This window comes from Chanodichthys erythropterus, chromosome 22 (assembly GCF_024489055.1).
Source record: "Chanodichthys erythropterus isolate Z2021 chromosome 22, ASM2448905v1, whole genome shotgun sequence".
In the NCBI taxonomy this organism is placed as follows: domain Eukaryota; kingdom Metazoa; phylum Chordata; class Actinopteri; order Cypriniformes; family Xenocyprididae; genus Chanodichthys; species Chanodichthys erythropterus.
Genome location: NC_090242.1, coordinates 36,323,258 through 36,335,881, shown reverse-complemented (window position 1 = coordinate 36,335,881; position 12,624 = coordinate 36,323,258). Strand labels below are relative to the sequence as shown.

General features: G+C 34.3%; 2 long non-coding RNA genes across 3 annotated transcripts; one reads left to right on the top strand and one right to left on the bottom strand.

Moving 5' to 3' along the window:
* The first annotated feature begins 1,537 nt into the window (after nucleotides 1-1,537).
* Nucleotides 1,538-5,901, top strand: LOC137013134 (uncharacterized). The gene is made up of 4 exons (XR_010893666.1): nucleotides 1,538-1,729; nucleotides 2,597-2,765; nucleotides 4,410-4,530; nucleotides 4,990-5,901. It is a non-coding gene; the product is annotated as an uncharacterized lncRNA (long non-coding RNA).
* A 1,541-nt stretch (nucleotides 5,902-7,442) lies between these two features.
* On the bottom strand, nucleotides 7,443-11,558 carry LOC137012934 (uncharacterized). Of its 2 annotated transcripts, XR_010893632.1 has the most exons (5): nucleotides 11,436-11,558; nucleotides 10,198-11,299; nucleotides 9,887-9,985; nucleotides 8,015-8,079; nucleotides 7,452-7,717 (listed from the first exon to the last, which is right to left on the bottom strand). It is a non-coding gene; the product is annotated as an uncharacterized lncRNA (long non-coding RNA). The 2 variants fall into 2 exon arrangements; XR_010893631.1 differs by having other exon boundaries at nucleotides 7,443-7,717; nucleotides 9,887-11,299.
* Between the last annotated feature and the right edge of the window lie 1,066 nt (nucleotides 11,559-12,624).

The window sequence follows — 12,624 nt, the reverse complement described above, 5'->3', positions numbered from 1 at the left end:
TGTTGCAACATTGAGGTCTTCTATGCTGTCTGGAAAAAGGAGCGCATGAGAGAGTGATGACAAGTTAACAAGCTAGCGAGATGCAAACGCGTTGTAATAGGATTTGGATTAAAGGATTAAAAGCTAGCGACGTCAGATTAATGTGGTAGGCAATATTAGATATATGGTAATGATAATATAAACAACAATGAATGAAAGTAAGAGATTCAAAACAAAGCTATACAGAATTACAGACGCAAACCACTCTGAGCAGCGAGGCAGACAGGAGCAGTCAAGGCTTCAGTGGTCTTATTAAAGGATTAGTTCACTTTTAAATAAAAATTTCCTGATAATTTACTCACCCCCATGTCATCCAAGTCATGTTTTTCTTTTCTCAGTGGAAAAGAAATGAAGGTTTTTGATGAAAACATTCCAGGATTTTTCTCCATATAGTGGACTTCAATGGCCTCCAAACAGTTGAAGGTCAAAATGACAGTTTCAGTGCAGCTTCAAAGAGCTTTAAACGATACCAGACGAGGAATAAGGGTCTTATCTAGTGAAACTATCGGTCATTTTCGAAAAAAATACAACTGTATATGCTTTATAAACACAAAATATCGCCATGAACGTACTTTTGCTTTCCGCATTGTACTTACGGAAGGAACGCGGCTCCAGTTTCGTTTTTTTTTTTTCACCCTATAAGAGGTCTGTCGTGTATGCTCCATAAACAAACACAATAAAACAATAATGAAGCTCCTCTCTGATGGAAAAACTGGTGTTATGTAACAGGCCCCAATAAGGTCAGAACGATGAACATGGGGACTGGATTTTATTTGCAGTCTGACCTTCGCTGTTTTGAGGGATGATGTGATTTGGGTTGAGAGGTGTCAGAGCATCACTTTCAAATCACCATTTCTGAGGCATCAACAAGCTGATGTTCACACTCCAGTGAGATCATAACTATAACATGCTAATAAGAGAAGACATTTCATGGCATTTCTGAATATTCTGGCCAGTATCAGTATGACCAATATGATTTAATATTAGTCTCATTTTTCATAAAGTATCTAAACACTCACATAGTACACTGGAATTACCCTAAACCAGCGTGCTCTAATAACTATAGAGCGACAGAGAGAGAGACACACACACACACACACACACACACACACACTTTCTTAAGAAACTTCCAGCCTAGTTCCCATATACCCTCAATCTCATGCACTCTTCTTGTAAACTCTAAACGCATTCTCTCTCACTAAAACACACATATGACAGTGTGATGAACTGCAGTAAACACAAGCTGCAAAAGTTAACCACAACTTCAACACAGTTGTCATCATTTACACACAACAGCTCAACATTGTCACACTTGTTTCTAATGATGTGATTAAACCAACTGAATGAAATATGAGCCGTTCAGAAGCATAACAGAGGAGAACTGAATGATATGAACAATCTGAGAGAGAGAGAATGAGGAAGAGGAAGGTGAGAGAGTGTTGTTAGAACGACACACCAGAGGGTTTCCTCATCATTTCCTGTGGTGTGAACACAGAGACAGTATGGGGCAGGTGTATAACACACACAACCAATCCTAGTTAGTTTCAGTCTGAGCTTTTCTAGGAATTTAAGCCCCGTGTTATTTTCTTTATAGCTTTTCTAAGAATTCTCGGATGGTTTATATAAAACAACACTCAAGCAGCACAGATCAGAGCTGCGTCGATGTTTCCTCTTTTCTGCTCGTCACAAGGTGATTAAAACACTTTTATATTTATTTTATGAAGTTTTTATTCATTCATTCATTCATTATTGAAGTTACAGTACTGTGGATAAATGTACAAATACATTTTAAATGTCTGACTGTTTTATCTTGAAGTGTTTTATTGCTGAACTGGAAGTGATGAAGTGTAATTTACTGTCATGTTGTGATGAGAAGGAAAGAGATGAAAGTTCTGGATCTGATTATCAGTGTTGATCTTGTGTAAATGAAGACAGAATGATGTTCTGCTGAAAGAGATCTGTGTTCATGCAGCTGAGAAACATGATTTAAAGTGACGCTCGACTTTAACAACTACAAAAATACAAGAAACCAATTTACAAATTCATCTTTCTGTGATTCCTCCGTCCTTGTTTCCTTTCCTCGTATCTATAGAGGGATGAAGAAGAACATGAGGAAAGACTGATGCTGATGGTTCATGTTTACTGCACTTTATTTTCCTCTCTTCTGTCGTTTAGCTGGACATCTTCATGTTCTGACTGTTACAGCAGCTCCTATACTGCTGATAGCTTGGATATACAACACGCACACCAAAGTCCTCTAGTAGTCGATCTTAACTTTTTGGCTAATTTACTGAACATAATGCAAACATGGTTACATACTTTGACGATGATAGTGGACATCCAACATGTGGCTTCTAGTGTTTGTTTGGTAAAAAACTACTAAGAAACTAAGAAACACCTGTTTAAAACCCCTCTGTGCACACACTGCCCCCACCTGGTGACAGCCTGAAATACATTTACATTAAACTGGCTCCTACACTCTCTGCTGACAGACTAAATGAATGAACTGACACCACTGGCTTTAACTAAACTGTTTGTCTTCTGTGTGATTGAACAGATACAAATGGAGAAGAGAAAGAAAATCACACATCCAGAAAACTGCTGGAGCCTCAGAAATCACAGAGCAGCAGAAAACAAGAAGATGGAGACACAAACCAGTGGATCACAAGAGAAAAGAGGACTGACACTTGATAGATGTGAGAGTATGGAGAGAATAAGGCCAAACTGTGAGTGTTTGATCATTATGACTCTTGCTAGATTTACTATTATTATATTTGCACTTTACGACACATTCAGAGAGATTCATCACTTTCTGCAGTCTGAGTATAGAATATGTTTATTGAAAGTTCACAGATGTGTGATTGTTTCATTGACAGAAAGTGTTATAGATTGAGAACATAAAAACGAATCCAAAAAATGAGGATAATCTGTAGCCTGTTGCATGAAGCTAGTTGAACAAACTCTGACTTTCAGAGTGGGTTTAGAGTTGACAAATCCAGATAAATCCAACCTGGTTTAGATCAGGTTCAGTGGGCTCACAATGCTCGGTATAAACTTTCTCTGTCAACTCAGGTTTAATCCAGAGTTTGCGATTAACTCTGAAGCGTGTGAACCTGAAAGCCAATCACACGAGCATCAGTTTGATTCACTTCTTGCGAGAGAGCCTTCTCTTCTGAAGATAAAGAGATCGTTATGAAAAATATCATGAAATTAAATGCATTTACAAAGCAGGAATAAAAAAGTGAAAGATTGAGAAGGCAGCTGTTAGGTTTTTGCTCCTAAATCGTGCCTCATCCCAGACCTCTTATTTGGCAATTGAATGAGCAATCACTCAGCGCTGAGGGATATAGTCTCATTTTACTGATAAGAAAAGAGAGAATATATAGAAAGAGTACAAGGGGTGTAGTATAGTTTCAGCCAATGAGAGAGAGAATACATCATATAGCTTATGGTATAGGAATGTGATACATATGGAAAAACAAGTCGAAATATGGTCATCTACTGGTCAGGTACCCATGAGGTCCCTTAAAATCCCAAGGACCTTCTCCTATTCTGGTGATACAGAAAGCAGGGATCATTCCCTGTCTCACATTCACTCCTAGTAGAGCCTTATATGGAAATGGTTCTGGTACATAGAAAACCATATGTTAAACATAATATACAGTTTTGACAGAGGAAAAAGGGAGCCTCTGTCCACATACTTTCAATGCTGAGACCAACATAAAATCTATCAGCAGCTGAAAGAAAATATCTGATTATATCAGTGCATGTCACTCAATATGCCTAATTTCAAGATTAGTTTGAACAAACTCTGGTTTTTCGGGCTCATGAAAGTATATTTAAAAAATACATTATTTAATATCCTGAAGTTGTAGTGTATTTAAAGTTAAATTTGAGTATATATTTTAAGCTTACTTATTCATCCTTGGAATTCATTATATTACTTGTGCTTATTTATTTCAGTATGACTAATGCATTAAAAGTCCCTTTTTTAATATATGCAGTGTAGCCTATAATTTCCAAATATGTGTAAATGTTTAAGTTTACACTGGCAGAATCATTTTACAATCGTACACACAAATCTATATTGAACAACACACCAGCAGCACAAGTAACGTTACATGCGAAAAATACGTTGAGTGGTTGAACTTGAGACTTCGTTCGGAATTCAAATATCTGTAAAGTGTTGAATGCTTGACTGTACGGAAAACAATATCGACATGACATACATACAGTTCCTGCTGCTGATCCTCATTTACTGTTCAAATATAGTATTGGTTCAATGTAGGATTCAGACAGACTATTGTAAACGTGAATTAAAAGTTGATCATGATGTCTGACCTTCTATCTTTTGTATATTCTGTTAACAGACGCTGTTCTTCACGAGTTTCTGCAGTCTCTGTGTAAGCGGCCATCAGACACAATAATGAGCAGCTCATCAGAAAATGGAATATTGGTCCAATAATTTTTTTTTCTTTAATGAAAAACATGGTAAGTTTTGCCGAAATCATGTTAAGTTTAAATAAAACCCATTGGATTTGTTAATGAATGTCTCTTCATTAATGATGTTGTTACATTTGATTTATTTTAATGGCCTTGAAAACAAATGCATTTGAACTTAAGGAAAATGTCACCTAAGTAATTCTTTAAACTGTATTTAAATGATAGCACAATTATAATACTGTATTGTGTGAGATTATGTAATGCAAAGTACAGCAGTCAACATCATGTAACTACATCATATTTGGTCTCTTCTGACAGCTAATAAACTGAATAGAATTGTGGTGAACTTAACAGAGATTAAAGTCTACTAATGTAGGGTCGTTAAACATTTCTTGTTGCACACTAGTGCATAAGCGCAGGTGAAATCTTTTTTCACTGTTCCAAAACACTATTACTTTAACACCTTAAACTCTTCATCATGATCCTCAAACTTTTCTTCAACAACAGGTGCATTATCCTGCTGGAAGAGCCACTTCCACCTGTGAACACAAAGGTGTTGCTCTGGCCTCCAAAATCCCCAGATCTTAATCAAACTATGCATCTGAAGATGTGCTGAACCAGCCAGTTCAATCCACGGCAGCTCCACCTTACAGCCTAAAGGACTTGCAAATGTCTTGGTGATGTAATTTTCTCCACAGGGAAACTGATGTTTAAAGATAACTTTAAACCTTTAAAGGCAACCATGAGCTACAAGGTTGATAATCGATGGTATTTGCTTCAACTTTATCCAAATTATACAGATTCCTCCATCTTAATATCAGATCTCATATTTCTCCTCACACTGTCTCTGATCTGAACTAAGAGGCTTTTGAGTTTGCAGTGAAATCTACTTGCACCATCTAGTGGTCAAAGAGGGAAACAAATCTTCTGTCTTGAATTAAATCTTCAGAATTGACCAGCATTCACTAATTATGTTCCAAATACTGAATGTAAGATAATTTAAACCCTTATTAATTAGAAGCTAATTAAAACAACAGTGCTGTGTTTGACATGGATAAGTTTATTACATCCACTGAACTCCTTACTTAAAATTGAACTGAACTTGATCTCTTTGTTGTGGTGGATGAACAGAAAGAGTGAATAAAACAATAAAGCTTTAAATCAACTGAACATGTCCTCTAACAATAGTGTTTTAATTATAACAATATTTTTTAAACAATCTTGTGTGTGTGTGTGTGTGTGTGTGTGTGAGAGAGAGAGAGAGAGAGAGATTTGCAGGCTTTCTAATAAAAAGAATCAATCAGTATGTTTTTGTTGTTATTATTAAAGGGTTAGTTCACCCAAAAATGAAAATTCTGTAATTTATTATTCACCCTCATGTCGTTCCACACCCGTAAGACCTTCGTTCATCTTCAGAACACAAATTAAGATATTTTTGATGAAATCTGTTGGCTCAGTGAGACCTGCATAGCCAGCAAGATGATTAACACTTTCAGTGTCCAGAAAGCTGAAGACATTTTTAAAACAGATCATGTGACTACAGTGGTTCAACCTTAATGATATAAAGCAATGAGAATACCTTTTCTGCTCCAAAAAACAAAACAAAATAATGACTTTATTCAACAATATCTAGTGATGGGCGATTTCAAAACACTGTTTCATGAAGCTTTGAAGCTTTACGAATCTTTTGTTTCGAAGCACATATTAAACTGCCAAAGTCACGCCCCCCAGTGATGAACCATGAAATTTCAAAACAATTATGATGCAACAAAGCCTTGTTTACTGAAATCACATGACTCTGGCGCTCCAAATCCCTGATTCGAAACAAAAGATTCATAAAGCTTCATGAAACAGTATTTTGAAATCGCCCATCACTAGAAATCGTTGAATAAAGTCGTTATTTTGTTTTTTTGGTGCAGAAAAGGTATTCTCGTTGCTTTATAACATTAAGGTTGAATCACTGTGGTCACATGATCTGTTTTAAACATGTCTTTAGTAGCTTTCTGGGCATCTGAAAGTGTTAAAGATCTTGCTGGACCTGAAGGCCTGAGTCATCAGATTTTATCTAAAATATCTTAATTTGTGTTCTGAAGATGAACGAAGGTCTTACAGGTGTGGAACGACATGAGGGAGAGTCATTATTGACATTATTTTCATTTCTGGGTGAACTAACGCTTTCATTTTGTTGCTAATCAATTTCAACGTTTTAGGAGATCCATTTCTGTTGTGAAGTTTCAATGAAAAGGATTAGATGGATAAAGAGATGAACACTGATTACAGATCAGCTATAGAGATTCAGCTCCAGGATCAGAGATATGAACATTCATAGCATGACTTTTTATGAGGATCTGTTTATATGCAGCGGTTCAGATTTCTGTCTCTGATCACCATTAGTGTATTGACCTTTCAAACTCAAACTCATTTTCACTTTAAATCATCTGCTGTTGTTGACTGTCACGATGTTGTTTGTTGCACATCAAGGCATGATGAGTTTTAACAAGTTTTTTTTAGATTTTCATTTTTAAAAAAATGTTAGTACATTTATAGCAGTATACTTTTTTATATATATTACCTTTGCATCAATTACAAGAAACTAGTTAAAGCTGCTGTGATGGTAAAAATGACATCTTTCTCTCTTCTGACTGCTGTTATCAATCTCTCTCTATTTTTTTTTAATCTTAATGAGACTTGTAAAAACAGTATTGTGGAGTTTTTCTTTTGCTATTTGAGAAAATGGGAACACAAAAAATATATATTTAATGTATTTTCTCATTCACCGCTATAGAAGTTTACACAACTATGATGATTTCTGCTTCTGAGAAACCTGGAAATGTGAAAAGGGTCTGTGGTGTGTATAGTTCAGTCCAGTGCTGTTACAGTACACATTTTATAAAGCTTATTTAAAGAAATAAAATCATTATAGAAAAAAAAACATGCTTCTCACTTCTGCACTGTATTGTGCAAACTTTGAAAGAAGCTCACCATGTAAAAGTTACATCTTTTTAACATGTAAAATACTTTTTTTTAACAATTTTAAATGAATGGAAGTACCTATGAATTTAAATAACATACAAAAATATAATACAACAATATGCAAGCAGCAGTATGGGGCAATGAAGGCAGGGTAAGGTTGAAAGAACGGAAAAGCAAACGATGAATCGATCACGTTTATCATCTGACGTCACGAGTGAAGATGCTGTCAGGAGCTCGAGGATCCAGAAGAGACTTCAGTGTTCTGTTTTCACAAAATATAAACAAGATCAATTAATAAAGTCACAGCTGAAAAGCTGTATGAACTGAAGAAACATCAGAGCTGCTTAATACTCAAATCACTTTCATCATCTGAAATATTATTGAATATTTAAATATTACTACACATTAAAAATATGTAGTTTTTCTTCATCCAGAAAAATGTTCATATGACTATTTAAATATGACTACAATGATCTTGCTCAGTATATATATATATAATTTTTTTTTTGCAGCAATGTAACTTTGTTTCATCTCTGCTTCTGATGTATCAATATCTTACCTGACTCTTTGTCTTTTTTAATACATCAGAAGGACACTTTACAGGTCTGTGTGGATCAGCAGAGACTGTGAATAAAAGCATGTGATTATCTTCATAGTTTAATTACAGCAGATGAATTAATTCTACACATCCACAGACAACATTAGAACAAGGGAATAAGGAGGAAGATTTGATTAACTAAGTGAAGTACACTAGTGAGAAAAAGTCTTTTGTGAAAGTCTTTCATACATACACTAAAAGATCAATATTGGTTTTAGATTGGATTAATTATTCAGAAAACCATGAAATTAATGAAGTTAAATGAGTGTTATGGAACTGTCCTCACATCAGGACACAGGTGTGAAAGGGTTAATCACAACATTAATCACCAGGAGCAATTTATGGTTACTTTATTTCAATAGTCCACTTTAGACATTCTGCTAACTCTAAGTAACTTTGCAGCTACATGTCAACTAACTCTCAGTAGATTAGGTTAGGATTAGTAGGATTAGTTGACATGTAGTTGCAAAGCTACTTATAATTAGTAGAATGTCTAAAGTGGACCATCAAAATAAAGTGTTACCCAATGTTCATTTTTATTCCCAGTTTCCACTAGTGAAATGTATATAAATATGAACACTTGTGATGTTTTATTCTTTAGTAACAAGAGCAGCTGTGATGATCAGAAGATTCCCTAAAACCGTCTCAATTGGTTTGGCCATGGGACCGACATTTTTTTTTAAAGAATTTGACCTAATTCTTAATAAATAAATAAATAAATAAATAGCCTATAGGCTAATACAAGAATTATAATAATTTTGCTTTTAAAAACCAAGCAAATTTATTTAATAAAAACGGTTGACTTCACTTTACTTAACATAGGCCTAAACATAAATTGTAAGAATATGACTAATACTGATGAATAAACATATAACAGTCCCAAAGTAGTTTTTTTTTTTTTTTTTTTAATACAATAAAGAGGCACCAGACATTTAAAAATTTAAAAAAAAAAAAAAAAAAAAAAAACACAAAGTGAAAATAAAGTGCCATTTTGGATTTAAGAAAACAAGTTACCATGGTAAATACACAATTCTAGCATGAACTGTTAATGAAACGTATGGAAACTGCTGCTGATGAATAACAACATAGGGGAGAGTGGGGTAAGATGAGCCATTCTTTACTTATGTGGTCCTCAAGATAAGGGAAAATGAGGCAGAAGTACAATTAAACTATTTCAATTAATGTTTCCTATCATTTTAAATGATCAGGATACATCTATGACAAAGGGTTCTAAAAATATGGCTTCTTATATAAAGGTTAGGGGTAAGTTGAGCCGAGTCAGTAGGTGGGTGTAAACTGACCATCTAACTGAATCTGAATCAAACCCATGTGAATTTTTAAAGATAATGAACCTATTTTAAATACTAATTTAATAATCAAATTTCCATTTACAAAATATTCTGTGTAAAAATATTTGACAAAAAAAATATTTTTTTAAAGCTAAATTAAACAACATAAAACCAACCAAATGAAGCTGAAATTTCAGTATCTTTAATTGTTTGCAATCCTTCCCAGGTAACACGTACCAGTTATGTAATTTATTGTACAATTTTTGGCAATTTCACGACTTAATAATTGACAACATAACTGCAATGTTGCATGCTCATAATTTCTTTTGCGCTTATATTGAACAGCTGACAGGACATTAAAGTTTTCTGGGTTAAGAGACTTTTTATTTATTTACAATTTAAAATAACGAAAATAACATTAAAATAATGACAATGACATGTAGCCTTCTCAGGCACAAACAGCGTCTGTCAACAGCGTTAATGCATGTCTTTCAAAATAAAAGTCTCGCTTCAGAAAAACATAATTACTTATCAGTTTACTCACAATTCGGTCTTAAATCATTCAAGCTGTTCCATCTGACAAGGTTCACATTTTTACTGGTTTGTGTCTTCATCTGTCTCTCTCCTGTCTTCATGTGTTAATCTTAATGGAGAGATGCATAACAGGAATTAATAAAGTGATAGCAATTAAAACTTTTCTTTCAAGTATTTTATTAAAACATCTAATGCTGCAGTGATCCATATGAAATCCACAAATGTTTGATGACAAAGTTCCTCAGTAAAGTAGCTACTCAGCATTAAATCAATTTCTACCCTAAAAACATATTAATAGGCTATTTTAAAATCGTATATCACCTGTGACGAGAGGAAATGTAGTAATATCCAGTGGAGTCTTCACGGATTTATAATCACACTGTATGATCAATTTATGCAGAAATCAGGATCCGCAGTCAACATCTTAGACTAGGATAAGTTTCGTTAATGCAACTGCTTGAACTTGTGTGTGTTCAGACACTTGGGATGGGATTTTTTTTTTTTTTTTTTTTTTGATGGGCGGAGTCACGAGCTGGGCTGCGTTTCCCAAAAGATCTCAAGTTCCGTCGTTACTAAAACATAGTTCAACGATTTGGTTTTTTCTGAAAAAATCGTTCAAACAAACATTCACAAACTGCATTGCAAACTCGTGTGGTTAGAAGAAAAGTGTCTTGTTTTTAAGACATGCTGACTCGTTATCTTGAGCAAAATAAACAAGCTGACATTAAGTACAATGTATATCTTTTATTTCGAATATATACAAATGTCATTTACACATTTTAGTTTGCCAAGAGATTTTAAGCACAGTCTTTGAGTGCGCATGTGCGTACATGCTCCGGTATGTAAGAACGAGCTTATTATTGAATCTGGAAACAAAGCGAAATAACTAAAAAAAAATGAGAATTAGTCCTCAGATACCATGTAATTTAGAGAGAGAGAGAGAAAAAGAAAAAAAAAAACTAGCATTAATTTGATCTCAAACGGATTCATTTAAAGAAGTTATTACTCACCACCTGCGTGATGTTATTCACTAACGTGGTTGAACGACAGGTTTGCGACAATACGTTTGCGAGAAAAAACAGTCCTGACTATGTATTTGATTTATTCAACAATGCATCGAACTATGGTAGTGAAGCAGCGAGTTACAGTTTTTCACCAGATTCTTTATGCATCGTGTCTGTGATTTCTGACATGTAGTTTAATCACTGACACAATCCTCAGAGGATGAGCTGAACAATGACGCATGTGAAATACAATACAATACAATACAATACAATACAAAATATAAATGACACCAGACTTTAACTCAGGAAACTTTTCCACAAACAGTATTTAAAAATAAGTTGTACTGAAAATAAAAATGTAGTGTATTGGACATATAGCAGCTCCTCTTTCTCTTCGTGTCTCTTCATGTAGTTTGTGGCTAGAAAGTAGAAACAAAAATAATTGTCAAACATTTTTTATCTCATTCCTGAACACATTGAATCAGTTATTAGGTATTTTTATGCAACAAAACAATCCTTAAAACATTCACTGGATCTTTAGTGATATTTACTTACAGTTTGAACTCCAGCTGCTCCATCTGATAATCTTCACAAGCTGTTCTTTGGTTTTCTCTTTTTGAATGCAAATGCACAGAAGTTGCGCGTTTATGAACATGCAGTGTAAAATAAGATCCTCCTCCCACTGCCTCAATGTTGAGTGAACCAATCAAATGGATGTGAGATGACCCGTCTGCAGAAATGGGGCGGGGCAACATTTGGTTTCCGCCCCATATCTGCTCTTACTGGATTCAGTGTGAATGTTTGGAGAAGGAAGTGGTTTTGTGTGTCCAGGGGTGAAAAACATGAGAGATGCCATGAATCATGAGGGTGGAGATGTTTCCCACTCATAATGAAACTGCATGTAACTAAATAACAGAAACGGCAGAAAAATAAGAGAAACTCTTTATATTCTATTTTCCAGGACATTTCATGTGCACAAACAGACGTGATTTATATTGTGCTTATTAGATAATTCTACAGTGCAAATGTGTTTAAATACTACAACATTGTCAAAAAAAAAATAAAGGATTAATCTGAAAAAAAAAGTGCTAATTTTTAGTGCTAATTTTAACTAATACATTTTAAATTCTTAAATTCCCTTAATAAATCTTCATGAATTTCAATGCAAGGAACTTGTGAGACAAAGTTTGGTAACACTTTCAATAAGTTTCATTTATTAACTTTAGTTAATGTGTTAACTAGCATGACCATAATGAACATTATATATTTACAACTTTTAATAATCTTTGTCAGCATTATTAATTGTGCATTAGTGCATTAACTGATTAATAGAGAAGGATTTGTCATTGTTAGTTCATGTAGTTAACAAACAAGACCTTATTGGAAAGTGTTACCCAAGATTTTACCTAAAAGGAGAACTGAGAAAAATAAATTCTGCTTTTTCTGATGAAATCATCTTCTCATGAACTGAAGAGGGAATCTCCAGCGCAGCTCTGAGATCAGACTGTTATTGGGATCTTTTAGTTCCTTTATAAGCATGAAGTGAAACCACATGTCAGCACGCACCGCAAACAAAAAAACATCTCTTTATATTTCTCCTCTGCTCTTATGTGTCTCATATTTAGCTTTCTATTAAACCTGCCATATAAACATTTTGACACTGTGATATTACATATCTATCAAGACTGATGGAAACAACGCACATCTGGTCATTTTGAAAATGAAAAGATCATGATTTGTTAGT